Raw genomic sequence first — 8,470 nt, 5'->3', positions numbered from 1 at the left:
AGTTTTCGCCAAATACCATTTTTTGTCCATTTATTTGGGATTCAGTTTGATCCCTTAACTTTTTAAAAGACCATTTTTATCCATTAACTCGACAAAATGGACCCTATTAGTCCAATATGTCTATTATGTTAGTCAAAGTCAATGGAAAAGACTAGGTGGCACTAACGTGCAATGCCACGTGGCTATACCAACTTTTGTGACTAATTTAGCAACGGAAAATCGATCATTAAAAATAATTATGGGTTTTCATTATTGTTCTTCATCTTGATTTCATCTTCTTCCTCAAATCCATAAAATATAAAATCCAAAAGAACAAGAATAATTAGGAAAGTTGGGGATTTCTTTCAGTTTCTCACATTTTGTTATTTTTCTCTAATATTAAATGGTTGAGATTGAAAAAATTGAGAGAATTCCTGTAAAAAGATTTCATTTCTCGCGAAAACTCAAATAACTACAATGGTTTTGATAAGCAGGAATAAAAAATGGTAAGTTTTTTGTTTTTATTTTTGTCATGTGATTGGTTGTATAATTCTTAAATTTCAAGAAAAATTGTTATGGTTAACTCTTCAATTCAATGGGATGAAGTGTTCTTGTCGGGTTCTTTATGGTTTAGGGTTCATAAAAATGGTTATTTTGAAGGACTTTCTTTGTTGTCACAAATTTGGTTCTTAATTTGTTGAAATTATTTGTTTTTGTGTTTTCATTTTCGATGGTGGTCATAGTGCGGACTGCTGTTTTCTCACATATTTCAGTTTTCTTTCTCGTTGTAATATTATGTATGCGTCTTAATTCTTGTTGTCGTGGATATATATCAAAGAATAAAGACTAGTGAAGAAATATATCATTCGGGCTTTTGCAAAAACAACTATTTATCAAGGTTAGTCCCCCTTAGTCTTGACTCTAACTATACTTTACTGTTGTTGAATCCTTATAATTTATTTAAAATTTGACTGAACCGAATCAATGATTTGGTGAAATGTATGTTAATTTGGAACCGAACTGAACGGTTAGTAATTGATACAAAAATGTTTTGTTCATATTGATTTGTTAATGTTTTTGAAAAACAATATGATAGATTAGAATAATATTGCATAACAGAACTCGTGTCTTTGAGTTTGAATGCCCTCTGAGAAAAGAATATATGTTAACTGCAATTTGTGTTCTTTATATTGTACTACCTTATATTTTCAAATGGCTAAATTTGTGTTGTTGCACTCAATTTTTGATACAACCAATCATTATTTTCTTCTAGCATAACTGTAATTGTATGATTTTAATAGTTGTTAGATTTATATTTAGTTAGCTGCAGATAGATCACATTGTGATGATTTCATAGTTTTTAAACTTTTATACCGATTCTTTTTTGTTTTTGTTGATTGAATTATACTTTTGTTTGTTTGCAGTATTTTTTTTTGTTTGGTGAAACTTCTTTAGAACATTGGTGAAACTATGGATAACTTTATCAATAGTCTCCATAAAATGTATAGCCTACGATATATTACCAATACTACTGATAATCAAAATACACAGACAAAGCATATACTATTATGGAAATGCAAAGATAACTGAAATTAGAGAGACATTACTTCTATATACAATCAAACATATACTCTAGAAAATTAAAATAACAAGATCCATTTTTCAAACCAATACATGACTTCTATAAAGATTGTAAATAAAACAAATACTTAAAAGTGCGAATTTGCGGACAAAATGCCTTATTAAGTTGTCAACAAGTACATAACTGTGAAGCTTGGTAGAGAGGCATCGACCGTCCATTTGGGCCATGTTAAAGTTGTATTTTCACCATATATAGCATGAATCCAAAATGAAACAAGAACCTGTTGAACAAATCTGAATAAGAGTATTCAATATATATTAATTTGCAAAATTAATTTCATCCTTAAATTTAGGACAGGTTTATACAATAGGATACTAGGACTATTATGATAGAATAACTTACTTTCAACAATAGGAGAACTTATGATGACGATTTGGATGATCAGTCATTAGGTGAAGATTGATCTTGTACTCTTAGTAGAACAAATTAATCTCATATGTGATTATTTTTGTGTGTATGTTTTTTGGGACTTGATCTTGAATATATTACGAGTTATTAGGGGTTGTTTTTGTTGTACCTATGACTACTTTATTTTGTATTTTCAATCAACTTTACAATATTAGGAAGGTTGTATGACTTTTTGAAATGACAAATGTTAGTGGTTGTTAATTGTATGACTTTTTTCTATAATTTTATAGGCTCTATCTAAACATATGTATGTTATGTTTACTAAAGCTTCTTGTATACAATTTTATAGGTTCTATCTAATATATAGATGGTTAGTCAATTGACTTTATACATTTGTTTTTATCATAATATTTTTACAAAGATGCAAGCTTGTCGATGTTTTTAGAAGACAATTGCAACAGTGTCTTTGTTTTTAGAAGACAATCGCTACTTGAAGGTAATTTAATTATGTACAACTTTTTGATTATAGCAGTGTCTTTGTTTTTAGAAAACAATTACAGTGTCTTTATTCGTATTATCTATATTAAACCTAGAAGCTTATTTATTGACATTATGTGGTAGACACATTTAAATTTGCAAACTCGAGCTATGGTGGCGGTTCAAAAAGTTCTTCATTTTTGAAGACAACCACAATGATTGTTCATCATGCAATTAACGAATCTGAGAAGGCTTCTTATGTTGCACATACTAACAATTACATGGATGAAGATAAATTCATGAAGCAGTTTCTTCCAATTGATCCATGTTCAAATGTATTGTTTGATCTTGCTAAAGATGGAGTTCAGCTCTGGTAAATGATCCATATTTGGTTTGATATGTACATTGTTAGGTAATTAGCTAATTGTTGAATCTGTTTTATTTTGTGATTGCAACTTAATAAGTGTGTTAATCATGTAAATACTTATGTACTAGTGAAGTGAGGAAAATGTTAATTCTTATTGAATGTTTACTTAGTCTAATATAAATTGCAAGAAATGATAAAATTAAGTAGTTAAGGTATCATGTAAAACTGTAAATATATAATAATATAGGGCAACTGTAGAAAGAAATTAAAGAGGTATGTATACATGTATAAAGTTTAATGAAATAATATTGTAGTACTCCTTATGAACCTCTTTTGTTCTGATCTACTTGATCAATGACGAAATTGTGAACCTCCTTTTGTTCTGTTGTCCTTTATAGTTTTCAGTAGTTTTCTAGGAATAAATTCACTATATTATCATATACCATAGCTGAATACTGAATCATTGTGTGGCACATTTTCTTCATAGCACATGTTTGATAGATGTAAAGTGTAAACAGATACAACATGGTTCTAAGCTGCCATGGTTCTATTTTATCTTTAATGCTTTATTTTTGCAAGATGGAGAGGCTTATGCTTACTTGATTCAAGTATTGTAGCGGAAAATAACATCAAAGCTAACTCTTTTTTTCATTATCATAAGATTATGCAAAGCCATTAATACTGATGTAACTTGTTTTTACAAAATTGTGTATATGGAAATCATCTGCCAAATGCGTGAGTACTCCAACCTGAGGCATTTTGGAGTTTTGGGAGTATCTGCAGTTGAGTTTGGCTTCATGTGAAAGTATTTGTTGTTGCGGTTTTGAGCACTATATATTTGAAAAATGGATCTCCCATTCAAAACTAAGTCCCAACAAGTTTGTGTTAATGTGTATGAGTCTGAAGGGTAAATTTACTTTTGAAGTCACGTTGTTGTTGACTTTTCGTGATTGACTTTGACTTTATAGTCGGCTTGACGAATGCTAAAAGATTTCATTGACTTTCCTCGGTTGACTTTAGAGTCGGTTGAACGACACTATTTAGTTCCATTAACTTTCCTTGATTGACTATAGAGTCGACCAAGCCGACACTACTAGAAAATGTTGACTTTTTGTGTGTAGACTATAGAGTCGGCGAGCCGATTCTAAACATATTTATTGACTTTCTTTGTTGACTTTAGAGTCGGTATATGCAACGCTAAATATAATTGATGACTTTTCTATGTTGACTTTAGGGTCGGAGAAGCCGATGTTATAGTTTTTTTTTTACTTTTGGAAGTTGACTTTAATGTCGATTGGGCGACGTTATTAGAAAATGTTGATTTTTCTTTGTTGACCTTAGAGTTTACTTGGGTAATGCTAAGCATAATTGTTGACTTTTTATGTTTTTGAAATAATGTAGCGTCAGTGCATTTAGTGTCCTCTTAGCCTCGGTTTAGCCAACGCTGGTTAGCCTCGACTTATCTCTAGCTGACGCTACCCAGTAGCTTCGCAACTTTTACCCAAGGCTCGACACAGACGCCAAACTGACACTAAACACATAGTAGTGTCCCCTATTTCACTTTTAGCGTCTTCAAAATGTAAACGCTAATAACTATTTTTCTAGTAGTGATAATAAAGTAGAAAAAAAGAAAAAGAGATTAGAATTTCAGTAATATAAATAATATGATTTATGAAAATAAGGATTTCAAAGATAATATATAATCAATTATAAATAGACTAAATTAGTCTTATCTCAATCATAATAAAAAAACACATTACATATTATAGACAATGATAATTGTCGTCATTCCAGCAAAGACTATTATAGTCATTATACAAAGGTGGAAGCAATGACTAAATGGAGACAAATATAAACAAACAAAAAATCAATGATGCAAATAAGCCAAATATGGTGTCCTTTAAAGAAAATGAATTATGAACACACATTATCGTTGATAGGGAACAAATTCATATTTGTTAAACATGTGTTTTGCATACTCCTCATCATTATTTGATTCAATCGATCTCAAGTCTGCATCATTACGGCTACAAGGTATTGTTCGTTTTGGATGTGACAATCATCACATATTATTCTTTACAAAAGGTGTCTTGTTGGATTAAGGTGTGTGGATGTTGTATAAAAACTACTTATAATCTTGATTCTGAAGCAATGTGGAATTATTTTGGTCAGCCCAAAACATTAATGGTACATAATTTTAAATAAATTAATAATTTCTAGGTAGGAATTAAACAAACCTTACATATACAAATCTTATAAATATTTTTTTTGACAACACATTTGATACACATGCCAAAAGTACATCAAATAAATATAATAATTTAAATGAATTAATGATGATTATGGATATTCGAAGTTAAAATATAAAAGTATAAATCATATTAAGAGTGATTATATAATTTAAATTAAAATATTTGTGTAACTTATATCAACTTAATTGTATGAGATGACTTCTTTTATTGAAAAATTGATTTTGTGATTCATGATATATATATATATCAAACCAGATTCAACAAAATAAAACAGATTCAACAATTAGCTAATTACCTAACAATGTACATATCAAACCAAATATGGATCATTTACCAGAGCTGAACTCCATCTTTAGCAAGATCAAACAATACATTTGAACATGGATCAATTGGAAGAAACTGCTTCATGAATTTATCTTCATCCATGTAATTGTTAGTATGTGCAACATAAGAAGCCTTCTCAGATTCGTTAATTGCATGATGAACAATCATTGTGGTTGTCTTCAAAAATGAAGAACTTTTTGAACCGCCACCATAGCTCGAGTTTGCAAATTTAAATGTGTCTACCACATAATGTCAATAAATAAGCTTCTAGGTTTAATATAGATAATACGAATAAAGACACTGTAATTGTTTTCTAAAAACAAAGACACTGCTATAATCAAAAAGTTATACATAATTAAATTACCTTCAAGTAGCGATTGTCTTCTAAAAACAAAGACACTGTTGCAATTGTCTTCTAAAAACATCGACAAGCTTGCATCTTTGTAAAAATATTATGATAAAAACAAATGTATAAAGTCAATTGACTAACCATCTATATATTAGATAGAACCTATAAAATTGTATACAAGAAGCTTTAGTAAACATAACATACATATGTTTAGATAGAGCCTATAAAATTATAGAAAAAAGTCATACAATTAACAACCACTAACATTTGTCATTTCAAAAAGTCATACAACCTTCCTAATATTGTAAAGTTGATTGAAAATACAAAATAAAGTAGTCATAGGTACAACAAAAACAACCCCTAATAACTCGTAATATATTCAAGATCAAGTCCCAAAAAACATACACACAAAAATAATCACATATGAGATTAATTTGTTCTACTAAGAGTACAAGATCAATCTTCACCTAATGACTGATCATCCAAATCGTCATCATAAGTTCTCCTATTGTTGAAAGTAAGTTATTCTATCATAATAGTCCTAGTATCCTATTGTATAAACCTGTCCTAAATTTAAGGATGAAATTAATTTTGCAAATTAATATATATTGAATACTCTTATTCAGATTTGTTCAACAGGTTCTTGTTTCATTTTGGATTCATGCTATATATGGTGAAAATACAACTTTAACATGGCCCAAATGGACGGTCGATGCCTCTCTACCAAGCTTCACAGTTATGTACTTGTTGACAACTTAATAAGGCATTTTGTCCGCAAATTCGCACTTTTAAGTATTTGTTTTATTTACAATCTTTATAGAAGTCATGTATTGGTTTGAAAAATGGATCTTGTTATTTTAATTTTCTAGAGTATATGTTTGATTGTATATAGAAGTAATGTCTCTCTAATTTCAGTTATCTTTGCATTTCCATAATAGTATATGCTTTGTCTGTGTATTTTGATTATCAGTAGTATTGGTAATATATCGTAGGCTATACATTTTATGGAGACTATTGATAAAGTTATCCATAGTTTCACCAATGTTCTAAAGAAGTTTCACCAAACAAAAAAAAATACTGCAAACAAACAAAAGTATAATTCAATCAACAAAAACAAAAAAGAATCGGTATAAAAGTTTAAAAACTATGAAATCATCACAATGTGATCTATCTGCAGCTAACTAAATATAAATCTAACAACTATTAAAATCATACAATTACAGTTATGCTAGAAGAAACATAATGATTGGTTGTATCAAAAATTGAGTGCAACAACACAAATTTAGCCATTTGAAAATATAAGGTAGTACAATATAAAGAACACAAATTGCAGTTAACATATATTTCTTTTCTCAGAGGGCATTCAAACTCAAAGACACGAGTTCTGTTATGCAATATTATTCTAATCTATCATATTGTTTTTCAGCAACAACATTAACAAATCAATATGAACAAAACATTTTTGTATCAATTACTAACCGTTCAGTTCGGTTCCAAATTAACATACATTTCACCAAATCATTGATTCGGTTCAGTCAAATTTTAAATAAATTATAAGGATTCAACAACAGTAAAGTATAGTTAGAGTCAAGACTAAGGGGGACTAACCTTGATAAATAGTTGTTTTTGCAAAAGCCCGAATGATATATTTCTTCACTAGTCTTTATTCTTTGATATATATCCATGACAACAAGAATTAAGACGCATACATAATATTACAACGAGAAAGAAAACTGAAATATGTGAGAAAACAGCAGTCCGCACTATGACCACCATCGAAAATGAAAACACAAAAACAAATAATTTCAACAAATTAAGAACCAAATTTGTGACAACAAAGAAAGTCCTTCAAAATAACCATTTTTATGAACCCTAAACCATAAAGAACCCGACAAGAACACTTCATCCCATTGAATTGAAGAGTTAACCATAACAATTTTTCTTGAAATTTAAGAATTATACAACCAATCACATGACAAAAATAAAAACAAAAAACTTACCATTTTTTATTCCTGCTTATCAAAACCATTGTAGTTATTAATAAAACACTTCAAACTCTATTTTGCAATTGCATCATAAAGATTGAAAACCAATTTCAACTTCATGTTACTCAAGAAAATACTAAAAAAAAACATCATAAACAAAAGTTCCTTCTTGCATTCACTAAGTCGGAGTTCTTGAAAAATCAAAGTTTATCACTATCTCATACACATGAACCAGAACTCCATGAAAATGAAAATGGATTTTTCAAAGCAGAGGCATTACCTTTGATAAATCAGAAACCCTTGAACTCCATGTAAAGAGCTTGAAACAAAGATGGTTTCTTCAATTGATTCAGGAATTAGGGATTTATGTTAAACTTGATTCACGGTTTAGAGAAAAAGTGATTTACGTTTTAGGAAAAAATGAGAAAGAGATTATGGCTTTGCGATTGTTGTGAAATGAAAGGGAGGGAAAGTGAAATATGATGAGGGAAAAGAAAAGAGTGAAATGAGGGAAAAAAAATATTAACAAAACTATTTTTAAATATAAAACCTTATTCATCATATATTTCAATAGCATTATTTTGTTGTAGTGGTTAGTGCATTGTATTGGGGTATTAAGGGTCTCAAGTTCAATCCCAACATTTTTATTATTTTGACAATAAGTTGTTGTGTAATTTTTTTTCTCCGAAATATCAAATTCTCTAGATAGTAAATAAAATATTTAAATATATGTTATTAAATAAAGTG

General features: G+C 29.2%; 2 long non-coding RNA genes across 2 annotated transcripts; one reads left to right on the top strand and one right to left on the bottom strand.

The window, feature by feature from the left end:
• The first annotated feature begins 473 nt into the window (after positions 1–473).
• Positions 474–2,978, top strand: LOC127107096 (uncharacterized). Its single transcript, XR_007795630.1, has 3 exons — positions 474–877; positions 2,391–2,465; positions 2,591–2,978. It is a non-coding gene; the product is annotated as an uncharacterized LOC127107096 (long non-coding RNA).
• A 2,355-nt stretch (positions 2,979–5,333) lies between these two features.
• LOC127107095 (uncharacterized) lies at positions 5,334–8,216 on the bottom strand. Its single transcript, XR_007795629.1, has 4 exons — positions 8,004–8,216; positions 7,347–7,406; positions 5,754–5,828; positions 5,334–5,628 (listed from the first exon to the last, which is right to left on the bottom strand). It is a non-coding gene; the product is annotated as an uncharacterized LOC127107095 (long non-coding RNA).
• Positions 8,217–8,470: the final 254 nt, after the last annotated feature.

This window comes from Lathyrus oleraceus, chromosome 7 (assembly GCF_024323335.1).
Source record: "Lathyrus oleraceus cultivar Zhongwan6 chromosome 7, CAAS_Psat_ZW6_1.0, whole genome shotgun sequence".
Classification (NCBI taxonomy): Eukaryota; Viridiplantae; Streptophyta; class Magnoliopsida; order Fabales; family Fabaceae; genus Lathyrus; species Lathyrus oleraceus.
The sequence above is the reverse complement of the archived record's forward strand: the minus strand, read 5'-3'. Positions and strand labels throughout refer to the sequence as shown.